This window comes from Macaca thibetana, chromosome 1 (assembly GCF_024542745.1).
Source record: "Macaca thibetana thibetana isolate TM-01 chromosome 1, ASM2454274v1, whole genome shotgun sequence".
Lineage (NCBI taxonomy): Eukaryota > Metazoa > Chordata > Mammalia > Primates > Cercopithecidae > Macaca > Macaca thibetana.
The window spans coordinates 102,736,359-102,760,242 of NC_065578.1; the positions used below are offsets into that span (position 1 = coordinate 102,736,359).

Here is a 23,884-nt window from a genome sequence, read left to right on the forward strand (position 1 = left end):
TGCGCAATGGGACAATATCAAACGGTCTAACAGATGTGTAATTGGGATACTAGAAAGAGAAGAAGGGCAAAATATATTTTTAAATATTTAAAAAATATTTTAAGGAATAGTTGAATTTTTTAATGTAATAAATTAGATCACAAAACCAAAAACTTGGAGAACAGAAATTAATAAAAAAATACTAGGTGCAACATATTAAAAGTGCCAAGAGCCAAAGAATAAAACAAGGCAGTCAGAAGAAAAAGACATGTTATGTATAGAAGAACAATTCTACGAAGTTCAGGCCAGGAGCAGTAGCTCACTCCCATAATCACAGCAGTTTTGGAGGCTGAGGTAGGCGGATTATTTGAGTTCAAGACCAGCATGGGCAACATGGTAAAACCCAGCTTCTACTAAAAATACAAAAATTAGCTGGTGGTAGTGGCTCACACCTGTAATCCCAGCTCCTTGGGAGGCTGAGGCCGGAGAATCGGTTGAGCCTGGAGGTGGAGGTTGCAGTGAGCCAAGATCGGGCCACTGCACTCCAGTCTGGGTGACAGAGTGAGACCCTGTCTCAAAAAAATAAAAATGAAAAAAAAAGAAGAAATACAGCAGTCTTCTTGTTCGATAATACACAATCAACCAGAAGATAATGAATTGGCAACATTAAAGTGCTTTTAAAAAAACTTTGTGAGCCCAGAATTCTATTATCAATAAAAATACATTTAAAAATAAAGAAAAAAACTTTTTTTTTTTTCCCAGAGAAAAATACTACTTAGAGAACTTATGACCAATGACTCTGTCTAATGAGAAATATTCTTAAAAACTTCTGTCAGGAAAAAAAAAATACCCCATGGTTTCTACGGCTTTGCAAAATAAATAAGTAAGTACCCCAAACAGAAACTTAAATATAAATAAATTAATGAAGAGCAATGAAAATGAAAATTACACAAATGAAAGTTAAAAATATATATATTTGATTTTTGTTTTTAATTTCTCCAAAAGGTATTTGCACTTCCTAAGCAAAATTAGAGGCTTTGAATCAGTGTTTATAGCACATGTGGAAAATAGAATATATGACAGCAAAGTTCAAAGGTGGGAGGGTGAAATTGGAAGCACATAAAAAATCTAAACTTCCAACTGAACAAACTGGCAAAGTCCAAATGAAATATGCCTAAAACTTGCTAAAAGAATTGGAACAATTAAGATACGAGCAAAAATAAATGAAATTGAAAATAGAAAATCAACAGAGGAAATTGATTAAACCAAAAATAATTATTTTTAAAGATTGATAAAATTAATAAACTGCTAGCCAGATTGACCAAGACCAAACAGAGAAGAAACAAATAGCAACTATCAAAAATGAAAGAGATGACATCACTATAGATTCTATACATACAGATCTGAGATAATTTTGCAAGTCACAGATCTGGAGATAATACTTTCAACATATACATATATACCTTATAACTTGTTAGTAAGAACGTAAACAGGTCCATTAAAAGTACACAAACTGTGTGACAGTGACTGCACAAAAGAGCATGTATAAATGATTAATAAATACATTAAAAGATGTTTAATTTTATCAACAAAGAAATACAAACTAAAAATGCAGGAAGATACCACTGCAAAATCATCAAAAAACTAGAATTTAAAAGGCTGATATCGGCTGGGTGCTGTGGCTCATGCCTGTAATCCTAGCACTTTCAGGTGCTGAGGTGGGCGGATCACGAGGTCAGGAGTTCGAGACCAGCCTGATCAACATGGTAAAACCCTGTCTCTACTAAAAATACAAAAATTAGCCATGCATGGTGGCAGGTGCCTGTAATTATAGCTACTCAGGAGGCTGAGGCAGGAGAATCACTTGAACCTGGGAGGTGGACGTTACAGTGAGCCGAGATCATGCCATTGTACTCCAGCCTGGGCAAGAGCGAGACTCTGTCTCAAAAAAAAAAAAAAAAAGGCTGATATCACTAAGTATTGGTACACATGTGGAGCAGCTGGAACTCTCATACATTGATGATAAGAATGCAAAATGGTAAAACCTACTTTGGAAAATTGTTGAGAACTTTCTTTTAAAGTTATACATAAACTTGCAATTTGACCATCAGTTCTGGTCTTAGTTATGTACCCAAGAGTGATGAAACCATACAGTCTCATAAAGACTTTCTCATGAATATTCATTGCAGTTTTATTAATAATTGCCCAGTAATTGGATTAATCCAAATGTCCATCAATAGGTAAATAAGTAAATTGATACATATCAATATGATGAAATACTATTTAGCAAATTGTCAACATGGATGAACATCAGTCTTGTTAACAAGCTTTCCTGACACTCATCTGCACCCTTGCAACTTTTAAAAAAAATTTTAATTTATAGGGAAGTTGAGAATGCTCACAAATAAGCCATGGTATAAGAAGATTCATGTTATAATCATCTGATACGGAAAACTTTCACAATGAAGAAAAGGATGATCAGACCTTAAAAAATGTACCATGGATCCAAGGGTGGAAAAATAGAGGAGCTGAGCAACTAAAGTCATTTCAACCTTTTAGTTTTTATGCTTGCCTCCCCTCCCATATACACACTAAATATGCTTATTTTCCTCTTCTTGGTACCGAGTGATAAATCAAGTTTAATACAGGGAAGCATGCTAGTATATTATGGAATGAATTGTTTATCTATTTTTTTTTTTTATTTTTTGAGATAGAGTCTCACTCTGTCGCCCAGGCTGGAGTGCAGGGGCATGATCTTGACTCACTACAACCTCCGCCTCCCGGGTTCAAGCAATTCTCCTGTCTCGGCTTCCCAAGCAGCTGGGACTTACAGGCGCATGCCATTACACCCAGATAATTTTTGTACTTTTAGTAGAGACAAGGTTTCAACATATTGGTCAGGCTAGTCTCGAACTCCTGACTTCAGGTGGTCCACCTGCTTCAGCCTCCCAAAGTGGTGGGATTACAGGCGTGAACCACTATGCCCAGCCTGAACTGTTTATAAAATACACAATATCTCCTCAAAGTCATTCTGCAATGGGTTAAAGAAGATATACCAGTCAGGTATATCGATTGAGACATAGGGCGTAGTGGAAAAAAGAATCAATAGACAATTAGATCCAGTATTACGGAAGGCCTCATGTATGAATCAGAAGAGTTTGATACTTTGATACAGGACTGGGCATCTCAAAATGTTCTGCCTAACTATCCTGAGTAGCAGAGAAGAACATAAATAAATATGCCTCATTGTTCTCAAGGTATTATTGAAGCTACTTGACACTTGGCAAAATACTGAATTTTTTTGTGCTGTTGTTAAAACTCAGGAGAAATTTGTATGCTCATGATTAATACAAGATATCATTATTATTTATCAAAGTATCAAACTTTTGCCCAGATATTAATGTGATGTTGACACTGTGTGAAAATGTCCTGTGCTCATATTGTGGCATTACAGCATGCCACACAGTTTCTCCTAAGAAACTGTGTCTCCAGTCTAGGTGACAGAGTGGTATGCACATCACTGTTTCACAAGCATGGCATAGGAAATAGCTGACACTTTCTACCTTTTTAAATAGAGGTGAAAGTGCACTTTTCAAAATATTTATGTGAAAGATAATACCTCAAACTTTATTCTTTGGCAAAGAACATTCATATTTGACCCTTGATCAACCTATGGCAGTATAGCAGAAAAAAAGTATATTCATGTCCATTTAAAAATAAATGAGAAAATTGAAACATAGAGAATTTAAATTGAACATTTAAAATCAGAGCCAAGAAAATAAAATATTTTCTGACTCTGAATCCAGTGCCAGTTCTATAATCCCTAGTCATCCTGAGCAGAATATAATATAAAACCAATTTATCTTGGATCACATTCAAATGAATTTAGTTGTACCACAATAAAAAGCAGATATCTTTATAGGTCATCTTAACATGGACCCCAAGGACAGTATTATGTAAGTCTGCTAGTACAGTCAGTTTTCACATATCGAATTTGCTGGGCAATGTCCGTCCCTGACACAGGTGTGTTTTTTTTAATACTTAAATGTTACCACTTGTACTTAAAAGAATGAAACTGACATGCTCAAATTTTCTAAAAAGAAAAAAAAAGCAAAGAAAGTAAAGGAAAGATAAAAAGAAAAATGCTCACCTTATTGAAAGTAGTTAATATGCCAGGGAGACATTTTTCACAAACCATCTGGGGGTTCACACGGGTATTTTCAAACTTTTTAGAAGCTCCATGACCAATTAATCTGAAGAATCAACTAGAAATGAGTAAATTCTCAATTGCATTCTTGCTCTCAGGGATTACACCCTGGTTGACTTTGTGAGATACTGAACTGCTCTAGTTGCACTCACTGAATCCTATCCTCATTGCCACAAATTTCTGGCTCTTTCAAAGAGTCGACCTGCCCAGAACCATTAAAAAAGAGGTTTTTTATTTTTATTATTGCTTTTAAAGTACACTTACTTCTTTGACTAGAGACAGAAGCTTTGAAGGTAGATGCTGATAACAAACCTGTACCTGATGGGCAACCATTTGACTGAGTTTTCCACCCGGACTACCTCAAAAGCATTATCATACTAGTTTCTGGTTCCAATGAGGGCAGACTTCCTGGAGTATTCTGAATTGGATTCTCTTGGTCTACTGCGCACAGAAAATCCTGCCAAATTAGGTCTGGATTCCTGGACTCCTGGTTTATAAAAAGCACAGAGTGGCTTCTTGGGTATCTATGACCCTCTTTCATATCCACTGATAGCAAAAGTTGCTTGTTTTCCTTTGATCTTATTAGCAAAATTCCCTTTAAAAAAAAAAAAAAAACAGAAAAGGAGTAGCGATGATAATAAGAGAATGAGATAAGTAGGCTAACTTTGAAAGTAGCTCCCAAAAGGAATAAACAGGAATTTTTGCTTAAAAATATTTTTCAGGAATTCATATTTGTGTTTTGTCTGTTTTTTTCTTAATAGGTTGGCAAAACTAGAAAGGTGAGCATTTAATCTTTCCTCTTATAGTACCTATAAATGCTGACTTATTTTTCACGTTTCTAGCATATGTGATTTTATTGATAAAAACCTACTAATCATGTTTAACTTTATATGTTTAGAGATACCATACACAGCTTCTGTGAATAAAAGTCAAGGTAAAAAGCAAATGAGTAGTTATATTAATGGCACCTTAGAAACATACTTTGAAAAGTGAATAGATATTTGTCAGGTTAAATTACAAAAAACAGACCAGTTTATTAGTTTACATACTCCCAAATATTGGAATCATCTGAGGATCTTTTAAAAAAAAAAAAAAAATTGCTGCCTGAGTCCTACCCCCAAACATTCCTGTTTAATTAGTGTGGAGTGCAACTTGAGCACTGGGGTTATTGAACTCTCTTCAGTTAAATAGCTAGTCTAGTGGGATCCAAACTACATGAGAAATCTGAAGTCGAGTTAAATTCAGTCTCTTTTGCTTATTGCCTGCAGTGTCTTGAGCCAGACAGTTGACCTCTTCAAAATTTTATTCCTTATCTGTAAAAAAGGGATATTTAATAATACATTTTCTGTATCTCTGATAGGGATTTTGTGAAGATTAAATATGATACTGTTTGTCACCTTATAAAGTTTTCACTTGATACATGTTTGTCATATTTATAAAGTTAAATGTGAAGTGATACATAAACATCATTTATGTGTGAGTATATATATGTATATGTACATACATGCATATGCACATATATAAACACATACATATACATATTTTCCAGACCTTCACATATTGTGAAGTTCAGATGAGATAATGCATGTAAATACGCTTTGAAGATTATAAAGGCATGCATAAATGTAAGGTATTGTTACTACTATTGTTGATAACACAAACTGTAGAAAATTCCATGAAGTACATGGCTAGTAAAAAACATAGGATTATAACTATAACATGTGTTTTAAGCTGCTTCTTGGCCCTCATCTTCATCTCCACTTTGGTCCAAATATGTTGACATGTATTATTAGGTTGGTGCAAAAGTGGTTGTGATTTTTACCATTAAAAGTAACAGCAAAAACTACAATTACTTTTGCACCAACCTAATAGTGTGAAGGACAGCATGCAGTCCCTGACAAATAATCAGGGAAAAGTCATTTTAAGAGAGAAGTTTTTTTGTTTTGTTTTTTTTCTCCCTTAGCTCCAGAGTTACACTTAGGGAAACATACCTCGGTTAGATTTCAGTGGCTCCTAAGACTGGCCATATGAGTAGGTGGTATGACCTGAGAAATACCAAGAGGTCCCACCTGCTAAACATATCTTTCCTTAGGGACATTCCTGGAATTCTCCTCATTAGAGACAAAGCAGAAAGTCGCTTTTAAAATGCACAGAGATGTTAGCATATCACGGATTAATGTAACAATTTGACTAGAAAGTGATTTTTAAAAAGCTTGATATATTTACAAGGTGGAAAAAGAAATGGCTACATTCATCTTTGCTCTGGCAAAAAGTTTTCAACTACCAGACAAAAATAACACTGTCTAAATTACTCTGGTCTCCTTACCTGAAATCAGATAGGGCATATTATTGGCTATTGTGACCCTATTACCTAATTTCTTACTACCTTGTCCACATATCTCCAGGTGTCCATGTTTGCTTCTCCATAGTAGGATCTATAGTAAACTTTAGAGATTTCTTCCTGTTCTTAACAAACATTGGTGAAGTTTGTGAGCTCATAGTTTTAAACAGTTAGAAGAAGCAAAAATTTGAGATTTTAACCTAAAAAATTGCAAATAGAGAGCCATCCACCATTAGGTATCCAAGCATATGCAATTAAAATTCCAAAACGAAGGGGATATTTTTGAAAGACAATTATTTGATACGAGAGGACTATGTTTTAAAAGTATTTCTCATGCTTGTGAACACCTTTTATATATTCCATGTACTCTTGGGAAACAAGGGCAAGGATCCTATTTTTTTTCACTTTCACTCTCAAAATATTTGTCTCTGAAACTACCTGACAAAATGTAAATAGTTCGCCTTAGCCTAATTTAAATATTAAGGATTTTTTTTCTCTCTACCTAAAGACATATGTATAATAGGCTCTTTCTGAAGACTGCGTCCTGTACCTTTTCACCTCCTCAAAAGCTGGATTTAGTCTTACTTCACTGCTACCTTGGCTAACACTACTGTGCATTTATCACTCCTTTTCACTATTCACAGCTTACTGTCCTCTCCAAAGCTTAGCCATGAATCTAGTGCTCCTCTAAGTAATAGATTTCTGCACCATGTTAATAATAACGTTCTTTAGAAGGTTTACCTCAAACCACATGGCATTTTTTGTTTTGCTTTTAGTTTAGAAGGCATTTTACACTACTGTGCTGTTCTCCAGTTGTTCAAGATGCAGAGCAAGTTGCTCTACACAAGACCCTTATAATGCAGCAAATTCAGTGATGCTCAAAATGCTTCTGGCTGATCGGAGCCTATAGCAATCCACAATAAGAAAATCATACCAAAGTCCCACAAAGTTTTGAAGCAAACTTATTCTTTACAAATAACTACCTTTCCTTTGAAAAATATTTCTTATGTTGTTATTAAAATGTGCACAAGACGGAATGGCTGACCATGGGATAAATGACCATGTGATTTGCACTGTTCATCAGAATTGGGTGTTCGATGATGAACCAAAGCCTAAAGTTGAGTATTGATTGTCTAACAGTCCTTTTTAATTAAGTAGACGTTAGCTATATATATCAAGTTGAAGCATAATGTATCCTCATGACCCAGGGAACATCAACATTCTTCCTACTGCTGCCATCGTGAGAGATAAAAGTCATGATGATTAGATAACTCTGTAAATAAAAGACATTAATTTCTACACATTTGGGTGAATTTTATGGCACAAAGAATATTGTGAAAAACAACACAAAAATATTTAATGCATGCAAATTTTACAAAATAATTTAAGGATCTAGAAATCCCAGGGTGAGATTCAGAATGTTATAAACAAATCTACTAGTAAATGTATTACAAATGTATGAACCAACCTTATTGAAAGCGAAAAGAGAAAAAAGTACTGATGTAAGATTTTGGAAATAAATGGAGACTGGAGTAGATTTTTGGTTTTTTTTTTTTTTTTTTTTTTTTTTTTTTTCTTACAGGTAAAAAGAACTGTACCTAAGTGCTATACTCTAATTCATACAGTTATTCTCGATTGACATGCAGGTTAACAATTCTGAAACACAATACAGGTATACTGGAATTGGACATTTAAGGAAATGTGTGGCAGATAGTAGGAGTTAAGTTTCTCACTGTTGGAGTAGAAGGTTATAGACAAGCAAGAGAGTGAACTGACTGAAGTGGTCCGTGTGGAAATGGAATAGAATTGGATACATCAGTAGGCACTCTTCATTTGCTCAACAAACACATATGCTGGATATAGATTTCCAGATATGTAAGCATACAAACATATACTGACTTGCTCTTTCAGTTGAGAGGGCATAGAAGTAATGGCACCCCATTAACAATGAGCACAACTAGCACCCAGATCTTTGGGTCTAATGTCATTCTCTAATTAAAAAAAAAAATTAAAAAAAACTTAGGATGCGTGGAGAAATGGTTGAATATAGAGGTGGGACATGAAATATACAAGATGAACACAACTTCTTGTTCTATCAAAAAGTAAAAAAAGCATTTAAAGAAAAAAAGTCACAATGATGAGGAGAATGACAAAGGGATACATGAGCCAACTGAAGAACACCCAGTGGCAAATTTGGGCAACAAGGTGAAATATTATTGGATTATAAACCAAAGTAAAAATAACTATCCATGAGTCAATTTTGATATAAAATGATTAAGCAAACACATAAACGAAAAAGAGACAAATCTCTCATACAGAAGAATTACAAATATGTTTTAAAATAGTTATTTTCTTAAGGAAGAGCCACACAACTTCACACTCATTAAGTACGTGTTATATACAGTGATTTATTCCACAAAGTAGAATATGGAAAGGGAGAAAAAAAAGAATAAATTTACAGTGGATAAACTTGATAAACACTAGCTCAAACCAGGTGGTCAATTAACATCATCAACAGTGATAAGTCATATTTGTGTATATATCCTTACTAAAATGTACTACAAAGACTGGCATGTTACCTATGTGATCATCCTCCCTAAAACACATTACCCCATGTGTAAACTTGAGAAAAACAACACAAAAATTCCAATTGAGGGACTTCCTACAAAATATTTAACCAATATTTCTCAAACTGCCTAAGTCATTAAAAATAAGGAAAGTCTGCTGAGCGTGATGGCTCGCATCTATACTCCAAGCCCTTTGGGAAGCCAAGGTGGGCAGATTGCTTGAGCCCAGGAATTCAAGGTCAGCCTTGGCAACGTGGGGAAACCTCATCTCCACAAAAAAATAACTGGCATGGTGACACACACCTGTAATCTCAGCAACTTGGGCGGCTTGAAGTGGGAGGATCACTTGTCCCTGGAGGCAAAGGATGCTGTAAGCTGTGATTGTTCCACTGCACTCCAGCCTAGGAAACAGAGGGATACTCTGTCTCAAAATAAAAATAAAGTCTGAGAAACTATCAAAACCAACAGGCACATAAGAAGACATAAAACTAATGTAATGTGGTATCCCAGATGTGATCCCGAGCAGAAGAGAAAATATGAATAAAGTTCTAAATTAGGTTAATAATATTATATCAATATTAGTTAGTTAGTTGTCATAAATATACCATACTAATGTAATGTGTTAATAATAGGGGGAATAATAATAAGATAAATATGTTAATAATAGGAGAAATACTCATTATTTCTTAGAAAAAGAAAAAAGAAAATTATAATATTAAAAATAAAAAATAATTATGTGCTCAAAGAAAGTAATTTCTTCTTTGATGACTATGTGCATGGTATTTTACATGTAAAATATTGACAGTATCTATTATGCTAATTCTGCCATATTTGAGCATAATCTTCTATAAGGTACAATAGCCATTACTTGCCCTTTCAAGATTAAGGTCTAAATTAGGTATGCAGTTTCATTTTTTAAAATGTTTGTGTTGATCACATTTGAACTACTTTAATAATGTTATGAAATGGTTCTTTTTTTGTACAAACATATCTCGGAGATACTGCAGATTCAGTTTCAGACTGCTGCAAGACAATGGATATTGCATTAAATCAAGTCATATAATTTTTTTTGTTTCTCAATGCATACAAAAGTCATGTTTACACTACAGTCTGTTAAGTGTGCAAAAGCATTTTGTCTTAAAAATGACACACATACATTTATTGAAAGATATTTCATTGCTAAAAAATTGCTAATGATCTGGTACAAAAACAGACACGTCAACCAATAGAACAAAATGGAGAACTCAGAAATAAGACTTCACACCTACAATCATCTGATCTTTGAAAAACCTTAAAAAAAAAAAAAAAAAAAAAACGCAATAGGGAAAGGATTCCCTGTTTAATAAATGGTGCTGGGAGAAATGGTTAGCCATATGCAGAAAATTAAAACTAGACCCCTTCCTTACACCATATACAAAAACTAACCAAAGATGATTTAAAGACTTAAATGTAAAATCCAAAACTATAAAAACCCTGTAAGAAAATCAAGGCAATACCATCCAGGATGTAAGTACAGGCAAAGATTTCATGATGAAAATACCAAAAACAATTGCCACAAAAGCAAAACTGTACAAATGGGATCTAATTAAACTAAGGAGCTTCTGCACAGCAAAAGAAACTATCATCAGAGTAAACAGACAACTTAGAGAATGGGAGAAAATTTTTACAATCTATTCATCAGACAAAGATCTAATATTCAGAGTCTACAATGAACTTAAACAAGTTTGCAAGAAAAAAACAAGCCCCATTAAAAAGTGAGCAATGGGCATGAACAGACACTTCTCAAAATAAGACATACATGAGGCAAACAAACATGAAAAAAAGCTCAATATCACTGATTATTAGAGAAATGCAAACCAAAACCACAATGAGATACCATCTCACACCAGTCAGAATGCCTACTATTAAAAGTCAAAAAACAACCACTGCTGAGGTTATGGAGAAAAAGGAATACTTTTACACTGTTGGTGGAAGTGTAAATTAGTTCAACCACTGTGGGAGAGAGTGTGGCAATTCCTCAAAAACCTATATTTTATTCTATAAAATACAATAGAATAATTTATATTCCTTTGGGTATATACCCAATAATGGGATTGACCCAGCAATGGCACCCAGCAATCCTATTACTGGGTATATACCCAAAGGAATATAAATTATTCTATTATAAAGACACATGCATGTCTATATTAATTGCAGCACTATTCACAATAGCAAAGACATGGAATCACCCCAAATACCCATCAATGATAGACTGGATAAAGAAAATGTGGTACATATACAACCATGGAATACTCTGCAGCCACAAAAAGGAAGAAGATCATGTCCTTTGCAGAGGATAAAGTTGGAAGTCATTTTCCTCAACAAACTAACGCAGAACAGAAAACCAAACACTGCATGTTCTCACTTATAATTGGGAGCTGAATGATGATAACACATGAACCCATAGAGGGGAACACCACACACTAAGACCTGTTGGTTGAGTCTGGGGAGGGAGAGCATCAGGAAGAATAGTTAATGGATGCCAGGCTTAATGCCTAGGTAATGGGATGATCTGTGCATTAAACCACTATGGCACACATTTACCTGTGCAACAAAACTGCTTGTCCTGCATATGTAACCCTGAACTTAAAAGATGAAGAAAAAAAGTGCTAATGATTGTCAGGGCCTTCAGAGAGTCATAATCTATTATTTATTTATTTATTTATTTATATTTTATTTTGTTGAGATAGGGTCCAGTCCAGGCCAGAGTGCAGTGGTGCAATCTCAGCTCATTGCAGCCTTGACCTCCTAGGCTCAAAGGATCCTCCCACCTCAGCCTCTCCAGTAGCTGAGATTACAGGCACATGCCACCACACCCAGCTAATTTTTTGTATTGTATGTATGTATGTATGCATGTATGTGTGTATGTGTTTATTTATTTTGTAGAGACAAAGTTTTGTCATGTTGCCCAATTTGGCCTCCAACTCCTGGGCTCAAGCCAGAGTCATAATCTTTTCACTGCTGAGGTATCTTACCTTGATGTTGATGGCTGCTGACTAATTAGGGTGGTGATTGCTGAAAATTGGGGTAGCTGTGGCAATTTCTTAAAATAAGATAACAAACAGTGAAGTTTACTCATCAACTGATTCTTCCTTTTATGAAAGATTTCTCTGTAGCATGTGTTGCTATTTGATGACATTTTACCTGTGATAGAACTTCTTCCAAAATTAGAATCAATCCTCTCAAACCCTGCTGCTGTGTTGTGAACTAAATTTATGTCATATTCTAAATTCTTGGTTTTCTTTTCAACAATATTCACAACATTTTCACCAGGAATAGATTCCATGTGAAGAAACCACTTTCTTTGTTCATTCATAAGAAGTAACTGCTCATCCACTCATGCAGCAATTCTGTCACATCTTCAAGCTCCACTTCTAATTCTAGGTGTCTTCCTATTTCTACCACATCTACAGTTACTTCCTCCACTGAAGTCTTGAACAGCTCAGTCATCCATGATGATTCTAATCAACTTCTTTTAAACTCTTGTTAATGTGCATATTTTTACCTCCTCCCAGAATCATGAATATTCTTAATGGCATCTAGAATGGTGAATTCTTTCCAGAAGGTTTTCAGTTTACTTTGTCCAGACCCATCAGAGGAATCACTTTCTATAGCAGCTATTTATTTACTTTTTTTTTTTTTTTTTTTTTTTGCTACACAGGATCTTACTCTGTCACCCAGGATGGAAAGCAGTGGTGTGATCACAGCTCACTGCAGCAGCCTTGAACTTCTGAGCTCGAATGATCTTCCCACCTCAGCCTCCTGAGTAGTTGAGATTAAAGGCACATGCAAGTATGTCCAGCTATTTTTTTTTAAATTTTATTTTTAATAGAGATGAGGTCTCACCATGTTGTGTAGGCTCGTCTCAAATTCCTGGCTCTCAGTCAGTCTTCCCGCCTCAGCCTCCCAAAATGCTGGGATTACAGGCATCAGGTAGCACACCTGGCCCCTTAAATCAAAATACTCAAAAGTCAAAATTACTTCTTGATCCATTGACTGCAGAATGGACATTTTGTTGGCAGGTATGAAAATAACATTGATCTTCTTGGACATTGCCATCAGAGCTCTTGGATGACCAGATGCATTGTTAATAAGTAGTAATATTTTGAAACGAATTTTTTCACTGAGCAGTAGGTCTCAATAGTGGGCTTAAAATATTTAGGAAACCATGTTGTAAACAGATGTACTGTCATCCATGTTTTATTGTTCCATTTATAGAGTCCACATAGAGGTTGAATTAGCATAATTCATAAGGGCCCCAGGATTTTTGTAAATTAGGCAAATAAACATACAACTTAGTCACCAGCTGCCTTAGTTTTCAAGAAGAGAGTCATCTTGTCCTTTGAAGCTAGGCATTGACTTCTCCTTTCTAGCTATGTAAGTCCTAGAAGGCATCTTCTTCCAGTAGATGGCTTTCTTGTGTTGTGTATTGTAGGCACCTTCATCAATGATATAGGCTAGATCTGGATAAATTACTGCAGCTTCTACACCAGTACTTGCTGTTTCAACTTACATTTTTATGTTGTGAAGACAGCCTCTATCCTTAAACCTCATGAGCCAATCTCTGCTAGTTTCAAATTTTTCTTCTGCAGCTTCCTCACCTCTCTCAGTTGAAATAGAGTGAAAGAGAGTTGCAGCCTTACTCTGGGTTAATTTAGGTTTACAGGAATGTTGTTGCTGGTTTGATCTTCTATCCAAACCACAGAAACTTTTTACATATCAACAGTAGGCTGTTTTCCTTTCTTATTCATGTGTTCACTGGAGTAGCATTTTTAATTTCCTTTAATAACTTTTTGTTGTTGTTGTTCAGTAACCACTTGGTTAACTGTTTGGCACAAGAGGCTTAGCTTTTGGCCTATCTCAGCTTTCAGCATTCATGCCTTTTTCACTAAGCTTAATCATTTCCAGCTTTTGATTTAAAGTGAAAGACGTAATTATATGTAATTATTCATTTCACGTGAACATTTATAGGCCATTGTAGGATCATTAATTGGACTAATTTCAATATCGTTTTGTCTTAGGGAATAGGGAGGCCCTAGGAGAGGCAGAAAGACAGGGGAACTGTTGGTCTAGTGGAGAAGTCAGAACACAATACAAATTTATCCATTAAATTTGCCATCTTATATAGGCCTGGTTCATTGTACCCCCAAAACAATTATAGTAGTAACATTAAAGATCAATGATTATAGATTACTAAACAAACCTAACAATTATTTAAAATTTTGGAATATTGTGAAAATTACCAAAATGAGACATAGACATGAAGTGAGGGGAACACATGCTATTGGCAAAAGTGACACAGATAGACTTGCTTACTATAGAATTGTCACAAATCTTCAATTTGTATGAAAATGCAGTATCTGTGCAGCACCATAAAGGGAGGCATGCTGCTATATATTCTCTTGTATATGAGTTTATTGAAACAAAGCATGTGATGTATTCCTCTTAAATCTTATAATTTCTATATTTTACATTAAATGGGTATTATATAACAGCCTAATAGATTAATTTTTCGGCATTATTTATCTGCCATGACTATAAAAAGAGCTATTTAGTCTTTAGCTAATATTTAGAATAGATATATAACTAGCTTTATAAGCCTTTTCTTCCCCTGAAATATATTGAAAACAGTAAACCCTGTATTTTACTTTTCTTAAATTTCTGCATTTATTTAAATAAAAATGTTACTTAGCCAAGTACAACACCAGTCTGATAGAGCTGAATTCCAGCAAAGCATGAGCCAGTTCCACACATACAAATGAAAGTGGCCTGGTAGATGCTAAGCTTTATTTTTCTCTTAACTACTAATTAGAGGAGTGTCTGTAAAACAAAACCTAAACTATGTATTGGAAAAACTGAAGATTTCAAATCTATTCTTCTAGGGACAAATATGCTCAAAATACCTTATTCCATTCTTAACAAGTGTGAAAAATCTGGTCTCCAGAATGGCCTACATCACAAATTTATTTGCAAATATGATATTCCTCCTGCCCTCTATTAGCCCTCCATGCCAAATACAAAACAAGGTCTAATTTCCTTTTTTAGACTACAACACATTTGAAGGCAAAGACCTCTTAAATTTCTGGGACCCACAATCTGCACTTTTGTAATAATTGGAAACTACAATAAAAATCTTGTCCTGAGTTGCTGTGGTCATTTTCTAAATGGCCCCAGTTGTAGTTAAGACAACCTAATCAGATAGCTGGTGACCAACAATTTTCTACCTTCTTCCAAAAAACAATTTGACACAAGGCTATTTGATATAGTCTTTACACAGGAGAAGTCACAACACCAAAGACTTATGTTGTCACCCACAGTGAGGTTGAGGTTTGTTCTTTTCTAAGTATTATTAGTTCTAATCACCCAATATTTATTCAGACTCATTGAATGCCCGAAAAGAATTTAAAAAATAAATTTGTAAATTAACTTCAAAAGTATTTTGCAATTGTTCATTATCAGGACCAACAAGAGGGTAGGAGGGGTCAGTAAAAATAACCAGCACTGATAGTTCCTAGGTACATATCATTAAACCAACACTGATAGTTCTTGGGTACATATCATTAAAAATTCCATGTGCATATTTTTGCCTGGCTGTTCCTTCTAAACACTTTTAACAAGAACCTAACCCACTTTTAGTGCCTGTTAATTTTGAAATTATTAAATAATATGTTTGATATCACTTATCAAATAAAGGCACTGAAGCAATGTAAATCCATCTTATCTTTGTGTTGATGGTTACCTAGAACTACATCATTATTTCTTCCTCCCAAAATGAATTTGTCATGTGTTCAGAGAAGCAATATAATATTGCATACTACATGAAAAACAATTGTCTGGGTAATAGGAGATGTTGACTCTTGCCATTTCTTTTTTACTGGCATTTGTGAGTCACTTAACCTTTAGGCTCCTCAATTTATCTACATTTAAAATAAAGGTGCTGTGATAAATTACTTCTAAGATGTGTATCAGTTCTGAACTTCTGGACAGCCATATGGAAATATCATAGTAAACAGATTTTCTAATTAAGATAAAAGAATTTTTGAAAAAAAGAAAATGTTACCAAAAGCAAAATAAAAAATTACTGTATTTTTACAGGTAAACAACATTGTAAGGAAAAAAAATCAATAAATAGAAAAGAATAAACTAGCATCTATTTTTGTTTGCATCATGAGGTAAATATGAAGAAAATTGAATTTATTGAACTAAATAAAGAGCTTGCAACTCAATTATTTTATTTGAAATTTTTATTATTAAAGCTGCATTTTTTTCTGGTATAGTATTTTCTGGTGTAGTATATACAGTTAAGAAGATTCTAGTTTCCCTAAACAGAACTATAAGATCTTGGAGGACAGGTACATGTTTTCTTTTTTCTCTTTTATCATTTGAGTCACTGTTATGGAATAAGGCCACTGCCAGTCTGTTTCTTTCCATTCGCTCTGAATTGCTGGCATAAGCATGAAGCTTCTCTGTAATTCTCCCTAAACTTTAAACTGGTATAGCAAACTCCCTGCACAAAAACATCTGATGTAAACACTTGTGGGACCAAGTGTTTCTCTGGGACCACCGCCCCCGTATCTGCCTCTTGCATCTATCACTTGTTTCAGGGATCACTTTGTGGGTTCAGTGGAGATCTCCAATCACTGAGGTCTTGTACCAACGGCTCCCTTGATAAGTGCAAAAACCTAGCTACTGGATACTTTCTTATGACACATATTCTCATTGTCCATATATTTCTGTTGTGGTCTCTCCTCTTCCTTTTAGACAAGAGTCTGATAATGGGTCTAAGACAACCCCTGAAGGCTCTTTATTGTAAGACCTGACATCTGGAGCAGAGGAAACATTTAGCTTTAGTTTAATCTCAGTGAGAGTGCAGTTACTTTCTACCAGCATCCTCTGCTATGCTGCCACAAGCTGCTTCAGTCAAACTTTGCTGTTTTGATTTCTTAGATGTAAATCAGACACCTGTGAATCACTATGTCCCCTACGCTGTAACGGGAACTTACCAAGTTGTACTTGTATTGTTCTTAATATCTTTCTCATTTGACTTGTAAGTGGGAAAGAAATCCATTTCCATTCATGAGGACCCATATTACCTTGGCAGGTCTTTTCAACTCCCTAATTCTAACTGAATTATTAACATTCACATATATAAACACTGACATTTCCAAAGCTGAGTTTTGGTAACTTCCTTTGTAATTGGTACTTGATTGTATTGTAGCCTTCTCTCTCAATGAAGGGAATAAAGTGTACAGTCATCCCTTGGTATCAGCAGGGGCATTTGCTCCAGGAACCTTCCCCTCCACCCAAGATACCAAAATCTTTAGGTGCTCAAGTCTGTGTTATAAAATGGCACTGTATTGGTATGTAACCTACACACAACCTCCCATACACTTAAATCATCTCTTGATTACTTATAATACCTAATGCAAAGAAAATCCAGTGTAAACAGTTGTTATACTATATTTTTATTTCTATGCTTATTGTTGTAGTTATTTTTTAGTTATTTATTTAACTATTTATTTTTTGAATATTTTTGATCAATGGTTGTTTGAATCTGTGGATGTGAAACCCATGGATATGGAGGGCCAAATGAATATAGAGTATAAATGTAAGAGGCCAAACTTGTGCTACTTTGTTGGGGCCCTACTGTTCACCAGCACTGTGACCATGACCAAGTTATTTAAATTTTCCGCATCTCAGTTTCTTCATCTGTAATATATAGTAAATAATATCATAAATCTCATAGAGTTATGAGAATTTAACTATGTACACATTCTTACACACAACTCTATACACGTCACCATATATATCTGCCCAGTATGTATACACACTTACATATACTCTGTACTATGTTTATGTATATATGTATGTATGTATTAATGTTCACTAATAATATACTATATGTATTATTAGTATACAGTATATATAGACTAGTCACTTATTTTGTCACTTATTTTATTCTCAGTCTACATACGCCTTAAAATTGAGACAAAATTCCCATTTTAAGGTGCAAAAATGTGTAAATAACAAAGTAAGATATAATTGCATTTATATATAAAGTATAACAAGAAAAATTATAAGTAAACTATGTGTGTTGTGTGTATGTGTATTTCACAAAAATGTCTGAAATGCATATGAACACCAGTTTGGGGGCTAAAAAACTCATCTTTTTTGTCTAACAAAATAGAGTTTATAAGTTCCACTAAAAAAGTGGTTGCATTATTTTAATAATATTAATACTACACATATATCACAGTTAGTGTTATAATGTGTTCATTACATTACCGTATTTGATTTATATCATCTAATTTGAAGCAAAAAGCATTTCACCCTGCATTATTACACTTTTATTCATTATTACATGTAAAGAAGCCGAAATTAAGAAACATTGTGAAATTTAGATAAGGTGCCAGCAAAAAAGATGAGGGAGCTAAAAATAAAACAATGCTCCAGCGAGTCCTTATTGAGCAATCTTTATATTACTCGACATTGCTTTGGTACAAGAGTCGGTCAGTCTATTAGCTATGATTGCACAGCATTTTGTGAAATCTTTATAAGATATATAATTAGTATGTTGAACATGAAACTTGTAAGATAAGTTCAAATCACAATTCTGTTTTATCTCCAATAGCCACTTAAAATTCATTCAGTGTGGCTAATCTTTCCTGCCCCTGGGTGGAAAATTGCTTAGATTTTATTACTTTCCAGCTTACTTTTAGGTAGTAAGTAGTTTATGACTCCTTAAGTCACAAAACACATCTCAATTCAATAATTATAACATATACAAACAAAATTATTAATTAATGTTTCAATAGTCATTTAAATTGTGACTTCTTCCCAAAGCCAAGGCCTATAGTTGCCTTCCTCAACACAATGAGAATGGTTGGTTGTCATCTATGCTTTTCCTTCAGATGTCTACCTCCTCCTTCACTGAGTAGCTGCTTTCTCAGAACTCTCCAGGGTCAAAGTAAGCAGGAATGGTAAGAGAGAATGAAATGTTTTTTTCCTGCTGATTGTGCCATATTCTCTGTGCTTGACATGAGGGTCAAAGCTTATTCTCTTATGAGATGCTTTTGTGGATTGGATATGGAAGTTTCCCTAGCTGCGGCATTTCAGTCTCCTGGCTGGATGCTTCCAGTTCAGCCCCGAATTTCCCTGGGGATCTCGTTCACAATATCTCACACTACAGGAGTCCTTCAGCAATCCCTGCTGATCCTCTTGATAAGCTCTTAAAATGGCTTCTGCTCAGTTATCTTCCCTGCAGGGCCCTGTATTTATTCCACTAACACATCCTTTACCGCAACAAGCTCTAGGAGACCCTATCAGTCTGAAAGCAGTGGCAATACTCTCCTGGCTGTTCACCAAGCAGATAGACATCCCTTTTCTCCTTTTCTTACCCTTTAAATACACTAGGCAAGTGTCTGACTCCAAGTTTCAAGACCCTCCAATATCAGGAAACACATATAAAGCTCCTAGGTGGTCTTATTGAAACCTTCTTTTTCCAAGTCCACATTATTCATCTCATAAGAGAAGAAAATGAGGTTTATAGCATTATTGTTTTCAGAGAAGTTCTCCTCCAAGCATCTACTCTTCTGTGTGTACACTCTGACAGTTTTTTAAATGACCCTGAATTTTCTGAAGGTTCCAAAATCAGAAAACAGGATTTCGGAATTTTGTTTGTACATTCAACAAAGGGGCAAAGGATGGAATCCATTCCATGTTCATTTCAAAGCTACTGTATTATCACTGTAGTAAAAATGTAGAAGTCTTATCTCAACAGTCTGTTCTTATTGAATAATCTGTTCACTCTGTCTTATCTCAACAATCTGTAAATAACAATGTATTACTTCTTGCTGTGTTTTATATATATATATATTTGTATTTTATATATATATATATGCTACACATATCTTATGCTCCCTATCAAATTGTATTCTCCATCTAAAGAGAGTCTGTGGTTTATTTATTTATATATTCTTCATAACACATACAGCTAAATCTGTAAGTAGATCAACAGGGAAAGCTGGCTCAGGGCTGGAAACTGGGAGTGGATAGGATATGGCCCAGTGTAGTAGTTAAGGAATTAAGAGGCATATAGACATGAATGTCTTCCTCACTTCACCATTTGATAGTTGCGTGACTTTGGACTTGCGGTTACACTCTCTAGCTCTCTAGGCAATGGAATCTTCATTTGCACAATACAGATAATAAAGCTTTTGTTTTCATAAGGTTACAGTAACAAATGAGTAAAAAATTCTGTAAAAATTTTAGCTACTTTGGTTATTGTTGTTATTACATTTATTATTACCCATTTTTCTAGAAAGATAATAGATCTGGCTCAAAATAGAAATAGACTAATATTTGATAAATAACTTTATGACTAAATAAAAGAAAACTCAGCAACTATCTGTGTAACTTAGTCATTAACAACCAATTTTACTTTAATTATCTGTATTATAAGACTAGTTATTTTATATCCATTCTTCAGACAGATGTGATTTTAAAAACAGGAAGGAAGGGAAAAGGAAAGAAAGAGAAAGAGAAAAAGGAGAAAGAAAAGAAAGAAGAAAGAAAGGAAAAGAAAGAAGGAAGGAAAAAATACATTCTTACATACATTTCCTCTATGTAAAAAAGGAAGGAATTGCCTGAAGAATATCAAATATCAATATATTTTTAATGGTTTTGTTATGTTCCTCTAAGTTGAAAATACTAGTAAACTATCTGTGTGAGGAAAAAAGAAGGTAAATTATATGTGGCTTATCATTTATTTTAACATGATTAATTATAGAAAATGTGATTAAAATGTGTGTTGGTTTCAGCATGTCCTCTAGAACAGTTAGTTGGCCTATGTCCTCCAGGAGCGGTTTCCTACAAGTTAATGCAAAGTCTTCTCCCTAGATAGACTTCATTTATCTTTATTACTAATCAACACCAGATATTTATTAATAAGCTTAATGTTAAATTGAACTTCACTGGTGATATCAGATAAGTGGACTGATTAAAATGTTATACAAATATTCTATTCCCCAGTTTGTATGAACAGGTTATAAGAATCTGTAAATCTTGCACTTTTTATAAATGGTACCCTAGGCTTTCTTCTTAAATGGTTCATACTGAGTCAGTGATCCTGGAGAATTATGGGTCATGTGACTGACTGGAGAGTTAAAGCATTGCCCATTTGCCTCAAGTGAATATTTGTGCAAGATATTCTCAGAGTATATGGGACTCAGAACTAGGACTTCGTGGCCTGTAGAACAGGATTGCGAGTGCTTTGTGGCTGTTTTTGAAAAAATGCCTATGTTTAGCAAAATATGTGTTTTCACAGTGGCCTGGCAGCAAGGTTACAGGATGTTGATTATATCCCTTACCTACCTCTAACAATTGGGATTCAAGTATATTACAAATAACCTAATAGCTGTGTTTTACGAAATTGAGGTCAGTTTGCATCAGAAAACACAATATACAATAAAAATTGCCAGCCAGGCACAGTGGCTCACGCCTGTAATCCCACCACTTTGGGAGGCCGATGGGGGTGGATTACGAGGTCAAGAGATCCATACCACCCTGGCCAAATTAGTGTAACTCCATCTCTACTAAAAATACAAAAATTAGCTAGGCGTGGTGGCACACACCTGTAGTCCCAGCTACTTGGGAGGACGAAGCAGAAGAATCATTTGAACCCGGGAGGCAGAGGTTACAGTGAGCCCAGATCACGCCACTGCATTCCAGCCTGGGTGACAGAGTGACACTCCATCTCAGAAAACAAACAAACAAACAAACAAACAAAAATTGCCCAAAAAAGAGCTTAAGATTTCTACTCTTGCAAAGTAATCCTCTTCAAGAAATAGCCTTGAGACTGATAGTTGAAGTAGTGCTTATTGAATTACAGATGACTTATTAGCCAGGAGAGAAAGGGAAAAACAGAAATGAATTGCATTCATAGTAATGGAAACACAAGAAGTGTAAGAGGGATGAGGCTAAGTAGAAACATTTGGGTCTATTTTAAGAGACAGTTATAATAATAAGAGATCTTTGCAAAGTACTTAGAATATCCATTTCTTTTTCTCTTATTTTCTATTTAGTTTTTTCATTGGTTCGTGCAGGGTCAGAATGAAGGATGTTAGCTTTGACAGCATCACTGGTGAGAATTACTAGAATTTAGGTATAAATAGAAAAGGTCCAGTTACAGTTAAAGATTTAGGTGTCTGCAGTGCCCATATTTATAACTAACTCTGATATGTGCTGGTTGGAACAACAAGAGCAAGAAGAATCCAGATAGTAGCCTGCAGCAAGCCGTAAGCTACCAAGGCTTTGGGGTACCACTAAATGTCTAGAAGTCTCAACATGAGTTCTAATGAGTTTGTAGGAAAGCAGAGATAAACGATGCAATAAAACTAGCTTTGTTAGATTAACTGGCAGGGTACTTAGATATTTTCTTTTATTTATTTATTTATTTATTTATTTATTTATTTATTTATTTATTTGCTGGAGACAGAGTCTTGCTCTGTCACCCAGGCTGGAGTGCAGTGGCGCAATCCGGGCTCACTGCAACCTCTGCCTCCCAGTTTCAAACATTTCTCCTACCTCAGCCTCCTGAGTAGCTGCCATTACAGGTGCACGTCACCACACCTGGCCAATTTTTTTTTTTTTTTTTTTTTTTTTTTTTTTTTTTTTTTTAGTAGAAATGGGGTTTCACCGTGTTCTCAGGCAATCCACCTGCCTTGGCCTCCCAAAGTGCTAGGATTACAGACGTGAGCCACTGCACCTAGCCAGATATTTTCTTCTGAACTTTATTCTTTGTAATAAGTATAGAAGGTATGACTTTTAGTTTCTAAAACTTAAGTATGAAAAATTACTAACTGTATTTTATTATAAATACACTTAATTTCTATTATATGCTCCCATTTTGCTGGGCAGTAGAAGTAAACTTGGTCAATTTAGAGTAATCTCAATCATTTCAGTTACTAGTCCTCCTTACAAACACTGCAAGTAAGTCATGCACCTCATAACAAGTAAGTCAAGCACCTTGTAACAATGCTTCAGTCAGCAATGAACACATATATGTAGTCCTATAATATTTTAGTATTGTGTTATACCTTACCTTTTCTATATTTAGATGTGTTTAGATACACAAATACTTACCACTGTGTTACAGTTGCCCAAGTATTCAATACAGTAACATGTTGTCCAGTTTTGTAGCCTAGGATCAATATGTACTTCGCCTTGGAAGTGAGTGTGAAGTGATTGCAGATTTCAGCTGCACCATCCTCCTCTTTAACATAATTTCTCCTCCAATCTGTTAGTTCTTTGTGCCATGTCTATGCTACCCTCAGCTCACCGGGAAAACATTCTGCTGCTCTCTAGGCTTTATTAATGGGACAAGAGATTCTGAGAAGCCACCTTAGGCCTGTATCTCAGACCTCACCCATCTCTACTCTTTCCGTTCTCCATACATGGGGAAGGGGACATGGCTGGAGGTAGGGGAAGAGAAGGACAGTTTTATAAAGTTTGACAACTCTGTAAGTTCCACTAGGGAAACTAGTTGTCTTAATTCTAGAACCTCAAGCTTATGTATTTGTTGTATTGCTAATCACCAAACACAACCCAGGCATTGGGAAAACAAAGTATTTAAGAGCTCTTTTCAAATAATATACCAACATCTAAATACTCTTCTTCTGTTTCTTGTCCTCTCTCCAACCCAGGAAATTTTTCTTGGTGGGTTTGAAAAAGCTGGCTTTGATTGATAATAAG

The 23,884-nt window shown here is 35.0% G+C and overlaps 1 long non-coding RNA gene across 1 annotated transcript in view; it reads right to left on the reverse strand.

Annotated features, from left to right (window-relative positions):
- Positions 1–1,596: 1,596 nt before the first annotated feature.
- LOC126947709 (uncharacterized) overlaps positions 1,597–23,884 on the reverse strand; it is an 81,230-nt gene continuing 58,942 nt past the window's right edge. Inside the window, exon 3 of the long non-coding RNA XR_007723182.1 lies at positions 1,597–1,915. This is a non-coding gene — a long non-coding RNA (uncharacterized LOC126947709). The remainder of the gene's footprint in view (positions 1,916–23,884) is intronic.